Here is a 17760-nt window from a genome sequence, read left to right as displayed (position 1 = left end):
TTTGGTGTATATCGATGTAGAATAAAGCCGACTTGCAAATTTGAGTAAATTCCGGAGGACAAGGAGACTTAGGAACTAAGAAAAAGTTTACAAATATTGCGTAGGGGAAATTAGCCAGCATTTATCCTGAACAAGGAATAAAATCTCTGAAACTTCTAATGGTCAACTTAACGATAAGTGTATCATGATTTGCTAATTAATTGGACGTCAGCTCCATGGTTGGAGTCAACTGAGAGCAGTAAACGTTTTTGAGTATAGTTATCATCGGATTTGACCTAGGTTTGCTTCATTAAGAGGTAAGCACGATAGTCCCTGAACCATCCCTTTTTTAAAAACCATATGTAAATAATATGAGATGTTAGTAGCCACTGAGAAATGTGGAATCAAAGCTATTTTTTTTTCTTTTTTGGTGTAAGGTGTACCAAGTCTAGCAAATAGTTTTAGTTAATATTTGCTTACAGATGAAAATTAAAACTGTATGAGAGAAATATTTAAAAAATGAGCAATAAAATGAAATAGGGGACTAAATGCATTTGAATCATTTATATCTTAATTTATGTGTATATATGACTGAAGTAAATGCAGACTATTTTCCATATAGTAAAGAAATTTTCTCAGATAGAAATCTCTTTAAAATTCTTGTATCAAGATTTTAAAAAAAATGCAAAAAACACATAGTTTGTAAGGAAAGGAAAAATTATTTTGGTGCACAGTGTGTTTATTTGATTTTTAATTCCATTTTTTGTCTACTGCTTACATAGTATTAGCAATATTTGTCTTAGTTGTAATTGAATCATCATCATCAGATAAAGGTAAAATCACAGTTTCTTAACTGTGATTTTACCTTTATCTGATGCCAAATGGCCGGAGTAATCTAATTTTTTTTCAAGAGTCCTACAGTTTTCCCGACCAATATCCTGATAATATATCAGTTTGCGCATGACAATGTAATAATAATTAAAAGGCTTTGAATTTTTTTTTTGTTTATAGACACCAAACTCAAATGTACAGTGCGCAAAAAAACAGACCACTCTAAATAACTTAACGGACCACTCTAAATAACCACTCTAATAAGCAATTAATGCTGTCGATATTGTAAGTTAGGAAATCAGACACAAAAACGCAGTTTATCTGAATAAACCTAACTTTTTTTCGCTCGATGGAATTGGATTTCTGATCCCTAAGATACAACAGCCGCAAGCTGAGAAATATGATCACAATAGTTAATTGAGGACGGTGGTCCAAAGTTTGGAGCCCTTAATGTTAATTTCACTTTTTTTCATATTTCACTATATTTCGAGAACTTTTGAACGAATCATAAGAAAAACACACACAATTTTAAAATTCGCTTATCCAAAGATAACTCCGTGCAAAATATAATTTTTTGCAAATTTTTATTATTTTTTATTACTTTATTTAATAATAGTCAAAACATTTTGAATCATGAGTAACACAATTTTAAATAGAGAATACAAAATGCAAAATTTGATTAAAATCTGCCAAAAAGTTCGTGATAAATCAAATTTTAAAAAATCGCATTTTTAAAATTCAATTTCTCAGAAACTATTCGACAGATTTCGCTCAAATTTTGTTTCTCGTTATGTAAGGTTACATTCTCTAAAATGATATAAAAAATGTTCACCTTAAGACCTTAATTATTATTAAATAAAATACTACAAAAAATATAATATTTTCTACGAGTTATTCCTTCTATAGAATTACCTTTAAATAAATAAATGTTATAATTTTTCAAAAATGTTTCGATTCGCTTGAAAAAATTTCGAGATATGATGAGCTAAGCACAAAATAAAATTAACATGAAGGAGTTCAAACTTTGGACAGCTCTCCTAATCCAACTATTGGAACCATATTTCCTAGATTGCTACTAAATCCTGTATTTTGGGAGTCAGAAATCCCAATCAGTCGAAAAAAAGGTATGTTTATTCAGAGAAGGTTTGTTTTTGTGTGATTTTTAACGTAAAATATCAGACCATCTACACTAATTTTCAGCATATTTGAGATCACCCATTCGAACCATTGAGATGGAGTTCTAGAACTTCCAGATCCGATCATTAAATCAAAAGTTACTCTGAGTGGTCCGTTTTTTAATTTGCGCACTGGACACATCAACAAAAAAATTACTTCATATTTGATTTCTTACCGCATTTATAACTAAAATTTATCTTGAATTTGGTGAGCACATAAATTACCTATTTTTATAATCCACCTGTTTTTGAAAATGATATGTATTTTTTTAAAATTCCATCAAATCATATTTAACTTCATAAATTTTTAGTTATCTTTTCGCAGAAAAGTGGTAATCAAAAAAAAAGAAAACAAAAAAAAAACAGGAATAGTAAAACTGATATCGTTGATAAATCTGTTTTCATCAATGACGTATAACTTTTTGTTACTTTTTGCCCAGAATTCCTTAAATTATTTATATAACTTTCTGTCACAAAACAACAATCAAGAAGTTGAAATAGGTCATTTAAAATAAAATTAAGTACATGATATCGGCAACAAAGATACAAGTTGAAGGAACCATTAATTTGATCTGAATTGCGTAACTTCATACTTTGAAAAGTGTCTGAATTAATTTCATATGTTACCTGTTATATAATTTATTCTTATATGTTTAGTGAACAACAATGACATTTTCTCTTTGCTGACTCTAACGATTTTTTAATTCACATAGAAAAAATTATTATTTTCCTTACTAAACACATTCAATGACAATCAGTAGTAAAACTGCATATACGTGTTTCTAAAAAAATCCTTTAATCATTTGATTTAAACCTTTCTAAAATCATTTCGGCATATTATATTGATTAAGCTATTTAAAAAAAGATTCAAACAGATTTCTTGTCATTCAGTATTCGGCATTACTTTCCAAGCTATATCTTTACAGGTTTTTGGTAATATACCAAAATAAATAAAAGTGAAACAAACGCAACAACAGTTGCATCTTTAACTGAAGCGTAGAAATAAAGTTACAATTACAGAAAGTAAAGTAGTAATTCTTTGGGGAAATACGAAATAATGGCTTTAGTTACGATTAACTTTCTCTCGAGATTGAGTCAGGAGCGTAGATAAGGGAACTGTAATTTGTTGCGATAAAAAAAGACTCAATAAAACCTCCAAATGCAATTAAATATACAAAAAATGTTTTATGTACAAGATGTTACATTTTAGCTCCCTCTACTTCGTCTTGATATCTATAAAAATATTTTAATTGCAGAATGGCTTAAACCTACTTTAATTTCTCTAATATGATTAAAATAAATTTTAATTTTTGATCTATGCTATTACAAGCATTTTAATTATTTCAAAAATTAGCGCACTTGGTAGCGTCATCTATTGACAAAATTTATAAATAAATGTGAATATTGGTGGGAATCATTTTTCTAGTTTCTTTCGCAGAACTCTCCAAACGGAGTATTTTACTCTGCTTAAGATTTAATTAATTATTCAAAATAGCGTTAATAAGATTATTTAATTCCCCACTATATTACTCTACATTCCCCAATATATTACATATTTCTCTTTTGATCAAGTATATGTAATTTCTTTTGAAATATTTATTGTAGTTTAACCAATTATTCAAAAGACATGAAGAGAAACGTGATATATTAGGATAACATTATACAAACACTTTTTGGGCCGTTATAGTGGTTAAACAATAAAAGCTAAAATTTTGTCTTATTTTGGAGGTGATAAATTCAAATTAAACAGAAAAGTATGTTCATTTTTTGGTCAAAATGAGAAAATTTAGTCTTGGTTACAGTTAACTGCTATACCTAGGCTAAATGATTAATTAGAGATATTACCAAAGCACTTTGCAAAAATCCGCAACCGAATTACCAAACCGTATTACCAAATCAAAAATACGACCAACTGTCCAAAACTTATCATAATGATCCATTTTTTTTTGCTGATTGTCCATGTGACTTATAATGAAATCTGTTAATAAATTCGGGATTTTCGGATTTGGGCATTGTTACATAATTACTAAACTTGATAGAGGATGGAGATTTCTAGAATTTATCCCTAAAAGACTATAAGAAGTAAACTAAAAAATTCAACAGAGTATTAACTCAAGTATATTTTCTTACAGAACTAAATAATTTTATAAGTGTTCTGTCGTTAGTATTTAATTCAAAATATGCTATTTTCTACTCAAAATAATTTTTTTTTGTTTCTCATGCTCTCTAAAACAATATACCCTAAAGGCTAAAAATAAAATAGAAAGAATATAATGTGCTTAATTTGAATCCCTTAACACAATAAGATAGATAAATATAAGCTTCAATCGAAGTGAACTGGGGTATAAATTTTATTTTATTGTTATATTTCTTGCTTTAGAGATTGTTAAAGATTTGATGCATTTTTGTCATAGGTTTTGATTTAATTTTAGAATTCCTTGGGACTAATTTTTTTTTAAATATTAGAATGGGAAAAAAATCTGGAATTTATGCAGGAAAACCATTTTTTAATTTTAGATTAATATTATTCTCGATCTATATACTTTTTCCTGAACAAAATAAATAATATACTTTGAAAACTTTTATTTTGCCTTTTTTTATTCTATTATTCTCTAGACGGATTGAGTCTTAGCTGAAATCTCCGCAGCTCGTATTGACTAAGTTTGAAAAGGAGAAAAAATTAATCTCATGCCAAAGGAATTCCTTTCATCTTTATGAATGCCTCTCTTTTGTTCAGTTAATCAGGTTTTCTCAATTTCTGATCGAATACAGCTTAAAATACCTTTTAGTACCATTTTAAAAGTTATTGAAAAATGCACATAAGAAGAAAGAGTAAAGAACTAAATTAACTGGACGATTTAGACTAGCTTTCATTTAAAATTAGTCAAATTTGGACTTTTTATTTGAGAAGGATGATGTGCCATATTTTCAAAACAAAGAACCTTAGGATACTCCTAAAACATATTTTCCATATTTTTCATTTAAATATAAACTTGGATAAGTTAAAATTGTAAGGCTTCGATTATGTTTTACGGTTAAATTTTATATGATTAATTAAAAGAACAAGTAATTAAGCAGAAACGTAATGAACGAAGTTTATATAGTGAGTTACATAACAATTTTTAAATAGAATTAATTAAATTTTGACTCTTTGTTTAAAATTAGATGATAAGTCATATTTCCGAATTTGAGGACTCCGTTCTCTTGATGGAACTTATTTTTCATATTTTACAATAAATAAACTTTAGGAAGTGGAAAGGAATTGTAGAAAAGCAAACTTATAAACTCGAAAACTCTTTAAATCATGTTTTTAATAAGTAAACTTAAATGTTATTTTAGTTCCTTCTTAATGCTTACTCTATCTTAGCTTTTCTCTCAATTAAAACAATTTTTTCTCATTTTACAGTTAAACACAATATCGTATAGAATTTTAAATTCGAAATCTGAATTCATAATCATGCACCAATATTACATATATTATTTTAGAATTTTATTTATCATACTCGTCTTTGGATTGCGACAAATTGATGATTATTTTTGGGTTAAATTTAATAAATTAATGCACAATTACTGGAGCACTTTATGAATGATATATAGTTACAGGTACAGTTTCAGCTAAATCATTTTAGGGAAACACACTTATTAATCACTCTTCTTTTTGTATATTTAAGAATTTGAAGGAAAAAAAACATTACAATTAGGAAGCAAAGGAAGCTTAGTTAGGTTCAGATATTAATAGGGAATTCTATGAATAAGCAAACATCCCAAATAATATCCTAACATACAGTAAGCTACCATAATAACATAAACAAGCTAAACTTATCAAATCTCTTTGCTGATTTTTTTGTGAAAAAACCTGAATATTTATGTATGGGTTAGATTTATAAACTTCTGCACAATAACTGGAATACGTAGTTAGGATATTTAATTACATCGAAATTAACAAGACATTGTCTTTAAACATTTATTCTGAAACTTATTACGTGATGTTTGTAATATATAATGCTAACTAATTTGAGATAAACAAAAGAGAATGCACATTCGAATTCGCTTAAAACGAGCAAAAAGGGACCGTAATAACTACTCGTAATAACCAAGTGCCAGTAAAAAACTGCTTTGGGAAAAATAAATGTATGTGAAATGTATGTTGTAAAAACTGTACGTGTATAAGTATTTCTCAGATGTACATAATATGTATAAAAGTATGAAACATTCGTTATGATGTATATGGTTGATACATCTCACCTTTAATGTATAAAATATTCGTAAGTATTAATATAGTTCATACATACATATGAAATTAAAAATATAGTATTTACTTATTTTATTTAATTTCTGTATAATACAGAAAGTTTGTTAATTTGCTTCGAATTGTTTCATTATTTCTTTAAACTGTGTCCATTCTTCAACTAAAACTCGTAGTCCGAAAAACAGATTCGGTATAAAAAAGTATTTCATCCAACCAAATTAAAAAAAATAGGAAATTTTCCAAGAAATGATTAGCTGAATGGTTAAAGTGGTGAAATTAAGTAGAAGTTTTATGCATCCCTGAAATACTGTTTGTTAATGCACAAGTTTTCTCGTTTAAAGCAAGCTATGCTTAAATAGATTTAACGTTATACCAACCAAGTTTTTTCTGATTTTTTACTTAACTCTGAGTTCTAAAGCAGGATTCGATAACTGAGTTCGACTTTGGTCCAAACAGTAATATGAACATCATTTTGATCTTTTTTAAGGTACTTTCTCTTTAGTATATAATTTCAATACAATTCCATATCATTTTAATGTAATTGAAATGTATAAATTGTCTTCATTATGAATTTCAATTTTTCAATAAATAAACAAAAGTAACATATTATTCGAGAAAGAATCTTATTTCATTGTTGAATCATTATTCGTTCGGTAACTTTCTCTTCCTTTTATCAAACTACTTTCAGAAGCGATGATCTAGACCCATCTTCTCGATCCTTGTATTAAAAAATATATATTTGAATACTAAATAATATAAATATATATTAAAATATTTTAATACAAGTCCAAAAAACAGAGAGTTGATGTAAAAAAATATTTCATGCATCCAGATGAAACAAAATAGGAAATTATCCAAGAAAAGATTAGCTGAGCTGTAAAAGTGATGAGATTAAGTAGAAGTTTTATGCATCCTAAAAATATTGTTTCTTAATCCAAAGGTTTTCTCGCTTAACGAAAGCTATTCTCCAATGGATTTAATACTATACAAACCAAGTTTTTCTAACTTTTTCCTTAAATCTTAGTCCTTAAAAGCAGGATAAATTATAATCGAATTCGACTTTAGTAAAAATAGTAATAAATTCATATTACTATTTTTACTAAATGCTTAGTATGCACAGTAGGTACTTAGATCATTTTTAAAGTGCTTTCACTTCATTATATAATATCAATACAATTCGATATCATTTTAATACAATTAAAATGCGTAAATTCCCTTCATCATATATTTCAAAATTTTCAAGAAATAAGCAAGTAATCTTTTATTTGAAAAAAATTCTATTTTGTTGCTGAATCATTATTAGTCCGTTAATACTTCCTTTCGTCAAACTAATTACGTTTAAAAGCAATGGCATATACCTGTTATCCCTATCCTTTTCAAGATTTATTAAACAATACCTAATAAATAATTTTGAAGTAAATCATTATGTTTTGCCAAATTAATTCCATTAAATGTTCATTAAAATTGAATGCTTCAAAATTTAGCAAAAGTATTGTTTTTTTAACTATATAAAACCACGTAAAGTAGTTGAGATGTAGTAATTTTAATTGCAATCTTAAATAATTAATTATATGAAAATTTTCGGGACATAGAAGAAATTTTATGGATTAAAATGTAGCATATAAATAAAGCTCCAGATTTGCCACGAGTGATTTATTTCGTTTTTCATTGTGATTTTATATAATTAAAATTGATTTTAAAAGTGTTTTTATAAATTGCAATTTCTATATGTGTATATATTTAAGAATTTTGAAGTTATATTTTAAATAAGAAATGCTTTTATAAATATAGTAGAACTAAAACCAGTAGATATATAATTAATATTCACCGTAACGCATAAAATAAATTAATTAATTAGATGAGGAAGGCATAGAACATAGTCAAAAAATGGTTTACAACATAAATTACTACTGTTTAAAATGTTTAAAACTACTTAAGATTCTTTTAATCTCTTAATACAAATAATAAAATAGTTTAAGTACAAAATACGTAATATTTGCCAAGTATTTTATTTCGATGCGAATCAGTTTTTATTTTTTTTATTTCTTCTTGTTAATTTATAATTTATATTCACACACACAGGCAAAGATTTAGCTTAAAACTTTAGGTTTCGAATTTAAGTTTGTACGTCAGGAAATCTTTGTTTTTCCATTCAATTCCATGAAAGAGAATATGTAAATAAGTAAACATTCAGAAAATATCTGACTGCACTTACAGCAAAAGTTATGAAAACACATGTTTTGTTGTGAGTACAAACATGTATCTGAAATTGAAAATTTGATTAATTTTATGGACATAATGCTTATCTAGTCAAAGGAGATAATTTTATTTAAATTTACTCAAAGAGGTAATATTTATACTAGGGAAGCGATAAGACACTGAACGCTAAATTGATGTTAATTGATGTTATTTGATGTTAATTAAATAACATTTTAAGAGGCATGAATATTTATTATGAAGTATGAGGTGTAGTGATGTTAATATGATAAACAGGCAAAATATGAAGTAAACTAGCAAATACATTGTTACACTTTATTCAACTTGTTTTGTTCTAAATAAAGGATTTTATGATGACTAAGGCAAAATTTAGTAACATTTCTAAAAAGATTAAAGATCTTAGATAAAATCTGGCAATAAAGGGTGAAGCAAGAAATATTTGCGTATTTTTTAAGTTTTTAAAATTTTTATTATAGTTAAATTAACTAAAAGATATAGAGGTATCTGTCACAGAGAAGATTGCTAAAAGGCAACATCACGCTTATTAAGTACTTACATATACTTCAGACACTGCTGTTCACTACCTACACATCCCTTCAGTGGTTGTAGTTAACTGTTGTAGTTAAGCGTTCATAGTTAACTATTGGTATCTCAGAAAATAATACCCGTAAAGATGTGAGCACCACTTTTTGTGCGAATTCAAAATGTGTGTTGTTTTTCGGAATCTCCAGATGAAAAATAGCAAATTCTTATTACCAGTGCAAATTTCATTTTCTAATGCTGAATTCAGCAAAGCTGCAAACTGAATTTGACAAAAAATAATTTTAAAAAAGAAAAAAAATGACGGCGAACTATCACATACTAAAATTTGCAGATTTTGGTTATATTTGCAAGCTTCTTGAAGCGCTTAATATGACTTAACCGTAAGAAAGTACCGTATCACACAAGAATTTGAATTATATTGAAATAGTAGTGAATATAAACCCTATAAATCGAATTTATTATACCACAAATGAAGCATTAAAAGACTACCATTCAAAAATGTTCACCAGCTGCCCAGAGAAAGTTGGCATCTCAGGTTTTGTATGCCTTCTAATGTATGCATCTTCTGTATGCATTGAAGGGTTTAGTTATTTTAGATATGAATNCAGCAATTTTTTGTTTTGCGGACCATTTGGCGCCCCTTTGTGAGTAGCGCCCGGGGCATGATGCCCCCCCTTGCCCACCCCTCGCTACGCCACTGCGTAAACTGTCACAGAATAAATTATTAAATGTTCATCCCATGCCTACAAAGCACTTAAGAATTTAGGCTTTTTAGATACGCATAGATTTAGAGATTAATGAGTTTAGCTATCATAAAGCAGATAGTAAAAAGTCCGTTTAATGCATACTAAGTTCTGAAGAATTCTGTTTTCTTAGACTCGCATAGATTTAGGAGATTATGAGTTTAACTGCCGCAGAATAGGTTTTCAAATATCAAAATATAGAAATTCTTAGACTTTTGTTGATATGGAAAAAAAACAGATAAGGAGGCTTTTGCTTCAGAGTAGGTTGTTAAATGTCCATTTTACATCTTCTAAACAATGTAGATTTCCGTTTTTCTAGACATGAATAACATATTTATTACAGACATATTTATATTCAAGACGTGAATACATTTATGGATTGCTGAGTTTATTTATCAGAGAGTTGGTTGATAAATGTCCGTTTTATGCCTTCTAAATAGTAAAGGTTACATTTATTATTTGGTGGGTGATATTTAATAGCAAGATTTATAATATTTCTAACACAACTATTTATAGGCATTTAGGAAAACTAGAGTTTTGTTTTCAGGAGTGGTATGCATTTTATAATATTTTTTTTCGAAGAAGGAGTGAAGGATCTTTTTTCCAGAAATTTTTATGCCCCATGCATGTAACATCGTAATCTCAATTAAAGAAAAATAATCATATTTACAACCAGACGTTTGGAATGGAACACAAATTATGCAGTTTGGTTGACGTGTTGGCAGCTGGTTCACAACTTTTTAGTGGACCCCATGTAATAAAACAATATCCTGATTCCAGGGGTTCACAGTCTCAAGCACCTGGTTAAGGGAAACCACCGGTTGCAACCCATCAGCAATATGCTAACACTGGCCACGTTCCAGAATGCAATATGCTATCTTTAAAATATAAAAGAATAGTAGAAACTTGAGTGGTTCTATGATATGAGTTGATGCACCCACAAAACTTCTGAGCACTGGCCACGTGTGCACTGAGCACTTCCAAAAATAATGTTTGTCATATCAATCAATCTCGTGTGAAAAAAAGTATCATTATTCTAGTTATTGCGATTCGTTTTCTCTGATATTCGTTTAAACTTTAGTATTAGTATTTTACAAAATACTAACAAGGATGCGACAAGGAGATTTGTATTGAGTTTACATAAATGTATAAAGTTTAACATCAAAAATCTGTGATCTCGTTATCAACCCACACGATTATATCCACAAAAACAAGCACTTTCTGATATTGCACTAATGCTGCCAAAACAAAATATATTAATACATATGGCAAAATATATAAATGATTCTTCTTATTTTATTAATAACAATATTAAATATTTTTTCTGCTTTGTTTTTCTTTGCTCTTTTCTTGTTTCCTTTGTGCAATCATCTTATATTGAAGGGTCTTATATACTTGCAGTCTGTGTAAAGTTATGACCCTTATTTATACTTTGCTTCTTTGTATATATATATATATATATATATATATATATATCAGTAAAAAAATCAGNTATATATATATATATATAAATAGATCGATAGATAAGGAGGAGTGGGAAACGACCGTGTATCGAAGTTTCGAAGGCTTGGCGGTAATAAACTGTTCGACCAAAAACTTGCCACACTTAATCAAGATAACCAATTTTGCTTAGTTCAAGCTGTGTACAATATTTAATTCCTGAAAATCTATAGATGAACTATTTTTGTAAATGACTTTTTTCCTTAAAAAAGTCAAATTTTTCGGTCTTACCCCACTGGTAAAATGAAACCGGGCACACAGGGTAATTTTATAAGAAAATTTGAAATACTCGAATTTAAGTGAAAAAAGTAGGAAACATATCTAATTTTTATGTCAATTTAAGAAATTATGCGTGCAATTTATTTATATGTGATATGGTCAAAGGGGGCAATGGTCCCTGGGTAAGGAACTGCTGAGAGCCTGAACAAAATTTCGTACAAAAATTATAGTCTTTATAAACTACTTTTTATGATTAAATTGCAGAGAGTTTGAACTGGGAGAAAATTGCATTTTAAAAACTGCAATTATTTCAAAGGGGACTTTCAAAAATTCCACAAAAGAAAAAGGAAAGGTTTTTGTGTTTTGACGAAGGAACCTACAATAAATTCTGTTCTTGTTCCCGTAAAAACTTTAATCAGCAATTGCGTGTAGTTATTGTACATTTAGTGGCACTTAATATTTAAACAATAATAAAATCATCAAACTATATGAAATTTAAGATTAAATTAGATTATAATATTGGTCCTTTGTTATCCCATTCAATATTTGACAGTTAAGAACATTTGCATTGAAAGATATACTTAACATTCAGAGCTATTTAAACATTTGATTGTTTGCAAGCTTAATATATAACCTAAACACAGCAAAAATATTTTGAAATATTTAATACCGTATAAGGAATATTTGCTTAAATCATTTGCCTAGGGAAACATTTCACAGTTTTACTTGTTACTTAATGAATGTTCTGGATATAAATCAAAATAATAAAAGTAATTACATTCAGTGACAAGTTCTGCATTCATTTCTGCAGTTTATGGCCTGAAGTGCCATCGATCTGGAAGAAAATCTACGTTTAGTTACAATAGTTGACAAATTAATTAAAAACTTTCTTCTCGCTTTTATAGCACTTCTAATGAGTGGGATTAAATTGGGAAATATTTACTTAGGGATTGAAAATAATCTCGGATGCTTATGTGAAGTATTACAATAGAACTATGTGCTATGAGTTTCCAATTTAAGACAAATGGATTTTTCAATACTCATCTTCCCCTCAGTGGTGTTACGGATTATTTAAATCAACCATTTCTAAAATGTATATGGGCAGACTGCATTTCTTAGAAAAATGGAGACATAAAATTAAACAAACATTAGGTGGGGCACAATTATGTAACAGGCCAATATTTTGTTGCTTGATTCTAAGAGAATATTCTGGTGAATTGGATCCAGGTTAGGAGTAGGAAGCGAAATTGTATTTTTAATTTAAATACCATAATAAGTTATAGAAGTAGATTCTTTAAAACATAGAAACGGACGTTTAAGTTGAGAAAGTATTTAAAAACTTCTCATCCACATTTTTATAACAGTTCTAATCCGTAGTATTAAATTAGGAAATATTTGCTTAAATAATCTTAAATGTTAATGAGAAATATCAGAATAGAAATATGCATTGTGAGTTTTCAAATTAATAAAATAAAATTTCCTAACTCATCTTTCACTCTTTAAATTAAGTAATACTTAAATTTTTTAGTTTCTTAAATATGTATAGATAGTATTATTCGGAAAGATTGATGTTTAAAGTGAAATAATCATTCGTAATACAGAGATGGAGTTGGTCAAAAGTTTGTCCGTTTATTTTGACTTGAACCTGTAAACGATCTATCGCCAATTCAGTACCCCCAGAGGTATGATTTGTTATGGGAACATGGAGGACTTTATTTTGTGCTTTAATGAGTAGAATATCTGTGCACAAGTCACCATTTACTACAAGGGGAGTTTTCGGCCTGTGGTGATCGAACTCACGACTTTTGGGCATAGGCCCAACGCTCTAAAGATCAGGCTTTTCCGGCTTCATTAAAGGAAGTTTCTCTAAAACGCGTTTAAATGTCAAATTAATAAGAACTTCTTATTCACATTTTATCAAAGTTCTAATAAGTAAAGAATTAAATTGTGAAAGCTTTGCTTAAGTATTCTAAGGAGTCTAAAAAAGTTTCGTGGATTATCAAAATAAAAATACGTGTTACGGGTTTTTAAAATAAGCCAAATAAATTTTTCATTACTCAACTTTCACCAGCATTGTCACGGTATCTATAAATCAATTATTATTATTTTTTTAAATGAGTAAATGTATGCTATATTTCTTAGAGAAATACCTGATAAATCTAAGAAATCACTAGGTGATATAAATATGTAATTGTTCAAAATATTGTCTATCTCCTCTAAAACAAAATATATTGGTAAATTGGATCAAAACTAGGGAAAATGAATATTCTATTTTCAACAAAATATCACAGAGAAAAATTTAAAGAAATTATGTTAATTATATAAAACCACGTTCAAGTTGAAAACCAAATAAAAACTGATATTCCCGCTTTTATGCTATTTCTAATGAGCCATAAGTCTTAAAATATTTGTTAATTGATTTTAAATATTCTTAAATATTTATGTGAAGTATCAGAACATAAAATTGAATTACATGAATTTTGTTTAAAGATATACAGATTTGTTGTTAATCAATAATTTACAGTCAATCTAAGCTAGCCAACATTTAAACTAATTCGGTACATACTTTATCTGTTAAAAAAAACTTATACATAAATTTGATCAATTTATAATTCATACATATATGTAGTAGACTCGAATTCGGTCTGTTAATTACAAAAAGTATAACTATTTGGTACGATAGTAGGAGAAATAAATATTCTTTCTTTAAAAATATTGAATCAAGAGAAAAAGGTTAAAATGAATTCTTTTTAAATATGAAAAGATCGTTCAAATTCAAAAATTAAACAATCATAGTTCGTTTACGTTTTCAATTTTATACCGATTCTAATGATCAATATTGACTAATTTAAGAGAAGTATAAAATTTTTTTCAATATTTATCTTCTGGACATTAAATAACCTTTAGCAGTATTAAGGTTTATATAAATATTTTTTTTAAGTAATTGAAGAACACATAATACGTATCTTTTTGAAAGGAAGACATAAATTTGATTAATAACTGGGTGATATAGACAAGGAATATGTCAAACTTCCATTAGTTTATTCCAGAGGGACAGGCAGTTGTATGTGATTAGAACACAGAGAATAAAATATTTAATTTGGTTAACGTAATTAAAAAAATAAAAAAAAATTCTTCCAAATAGGAAACAAAACCATTTAGTAATAGACTTAAAAGAAGAAAATTACCTGTTATTTAATAATGTATATTTTTCTAGAAATATAGACATTGTAAAATACATAATTAAAAACAGGAATAGCTTTTTTTTCAAAATAACAAACAGAAAACTTTTTCAATAAATAAATTAAATCAAACGTTTAAACAATTAAAATAAAAAACAAATCAATGTTCAATCGTGTTTTACAGTGTATTTTTCCATAAATTCAGGAATTGTAAAATACATAATAAAGTTAAATATTAAATTAAAAGAATTTTTTCTAAACTTAAAACAGAACACATGTGTGCAAACATCATACTTTAAAGGGGAAAATTACGTGTTTTTTAATATTGTTTATTTTTCTAGAAATACATGCAAAATATTCTTGTTGGACACTTTCTTTTTGAAATGAAAATATGATCCACACATGATTTGTTCTTCATATTCTTCTTATACCGTTATATATATATTTAAAAAAAGGTTTCTGTCGTCCACCAATATTTCTAATTTTGCATGAATAAGTTAATCGATTCATATCTCTTGCGAATAATTCTAGCATTCAATAAATTGCCTCTACGAGAATGTAATGCACGAAAAAATGTAAACATACCGCAATACACGGAATTTTCTCATGTTAAAAAAAAATATATAATTGCTAAAAAAGGTAAGTATTTTTAACAATCAAACAAATTAAAGAATCGTAACAAAACTGTACAATATAAATAAGTAAAATCACAACTGCATTAACAGAACAAGTTATAAAAGAAAATTATACTGATTCTAAGAAACGGAAATTTTACACTACTTAGAACTGTGTTCTTTTAATTTGTAAATACTAAATTTGAGCACAATTGTTTGACTATCTCTATTGAGAAATAAAAATGCATATATATATANTTTATATATATATATATATATATATATATATATATACCACAATGCAATAAGCAATATTTTCAATCATACACTCATATTGAAAATAAATTGTAAAATAACAAATAATATTAACGAATTATATTCTGCGTAAAATTATTCCTGGATAAATGAGCTTCTTAATTTGGTATCAGAGAGCTTTCATTATTGTACGAAATTTTAAAGGTATGTGAAATATAAAATTTTCATTAAAGAGACAATAATTCAGATCTATGAAACAATAACAATTTGAGTAATATTTTCCAGAATACAAATACATGTTGATGGTTAAATGTAAATCCATCTAAAAGGCACGCTTCCTTAAAAGAAAATATGTTTATGTTTCTGACTTCTTAATTTAAAATGAAGTCTATATTAATATTTAAGATAATCCCAAAAAGAACCATATTTTTACTATCCCTTTTTTATTGCATGTCAGTGCGTAATAGTTAATCCAACCATTAATTAAACGTTTTAAAAATGTTCCATTTTCATTTAATTATTTACAAGCTGTGTATTGCCAGTGTGCGTTCCTAAAATGCATTGCAAGAATTTAAAAAAAAAGGAACGCAAAATATGTATAAGCTTAATTACTGTTTTAAGCATATATAAACTATCAATTCATCTCTCTTAAAAAACGAAAAATTTGAAAGAAAACATTCCATGATTAAGTTAACATGGAAAAAGAAACTATCATACTTCATTTCGTTCGAAACACGTGACGAGTTTACAAAATCATGGAAGAAAAGCATTTATAAAATGAGCTTTCTTTATTATCGGAGAAAACAAGCTCCCCTTCTTATCTGAAAAAGCGAAATAGTCGAAACGAAAAATGCATTATCCTTATTTTTTAAACATCTGTTTACACTTTCACATATTTTTAACACTAGGATTGCATTTATTTCACATTCAGTAAGAAATATTATTTTAAATAAGTTGGGGCTAGATTCTAAATTGCCTTTCAGTTGTATTGTGGAAGATGTACTGCACTTAAATCTTCAACTTGCGTAGAAACTTAACGTTTTTGATACGTAATGTGCAAATATTTGTGTCAGAGTTAGATTACTTTAATAGATAAAGAAAAATTCTAGTTTTTTCGAGGCATTAATTTTAAATTTATCTCAATACCCTGTGCATTTAAATCCTAGAAACATTACAAGAGTTATTATGAAAAATGTTTCATGCTCCTTGCATTTTAAAATATTTATTTTCTGTTTTTTATTTATATCTTGTTACACATACTTATGCAGGCTTGCAATCATATTGCAAAGTAGGACTATAAAACCCTTCTCACGAAGAAAATATAGCAGAAGTTAGTGGAGAACATCAAAAGGGTACCTTCAGGAGTAACGCGGGACTCGCATCCGCCACATTCACGCCTTGGAGCATTTAGTGGAATAATGAAACCATACCTACAGGGAAATCTCTATTGTAAAATTTGAGTTCCAGTACAAAGGCTTTAAGAAAATACTAGTGATGAAGTTCATGATAAAAACATTTATTACAAAAATGAACTAGAAAAAACGTCTCATAGGGGAGAGTGGGGTCAATTGTAACAGGGTACGATTGTAACAGAGCAAAAATTTCGAGTGTCGGGTTCTAGATTTGGTTCCTAGGTGGCGCACAAGATGTATTTAATAAATCTACATGTACACACCTGCGGGCAACCATTTTTATGTGCTTTTGAAAGAGTTATATCACGAAAGATATTTTCCCGCTACGTAAGTACTTTTTTTGGTATTAGAATATTATATTGTAACAAAGTAATTTTCTTTATATTGACCGAATATGTAAGTGGACACCTTAATTAACATTTCAAAAAAAGATTAGTTTTGTTAATTAACTAGCATTGTTTTTAACAAATGAAGCTGAAATCGCGTCTTGGGGACGATTGTAACAATAAGTAAACGGACGATTGTAACAGCTGAAAATAAATAATCTTATGTTTACACACCATTACTTAACTCTTTAAGGACCACCAATAGTTTCCTATATCATTTATGTTATGTTGCATGCGCATTATTTTATTTGTCACCTTTCACAGCATAAATTAAAATTTTTAACCCCTTAAAGTTAAAAGTTTAACCCTTTAGGTGTCTGCTCATTATTATTTTTACTCCTAAAATATCACTACCATTTTGATAAATAAAAAAATATATCACAACTATGATAATATGTATAATTAACTATGTTTTAGTTGAATTTATGAACTGTTACAATTGACCCCGTAAGTGG

General features: G+C 27.7%; 1 protein-coding gene across 1 annotated transcript in view; it reads left to right on the top strand.

Moving 5' to 3' along the window:
- The window catches only part of LOC107454446 (glutamate receptor ionotropic, NMDA 2B-like), a 150348-nt gene that overhangs the window by 38276 nt on the left and 94312 nt on the right, over positions 1–17760 (top strand). The window lies entirely within an intron of this gene.

Source organism: Parasteatoda tepidariorum, chromosome 9 (genome assembly GCF_043381705.1).
Source record: "Parasteatoda tepidariorum isolate YZ-2023 chromosome 9, CAS_Ptep_4.0, whole genome shotgun sequence".
Lineage (NCBI taxonomy): Eukaryota > Metazoa > Arthropoda > Arachnida > Araneae > Theridiidae > Parasteatoda > Parasteatoda tepidariorum.
This window is presented reverse-complemented; position numbering and strand designations above follow the sequence as displayed.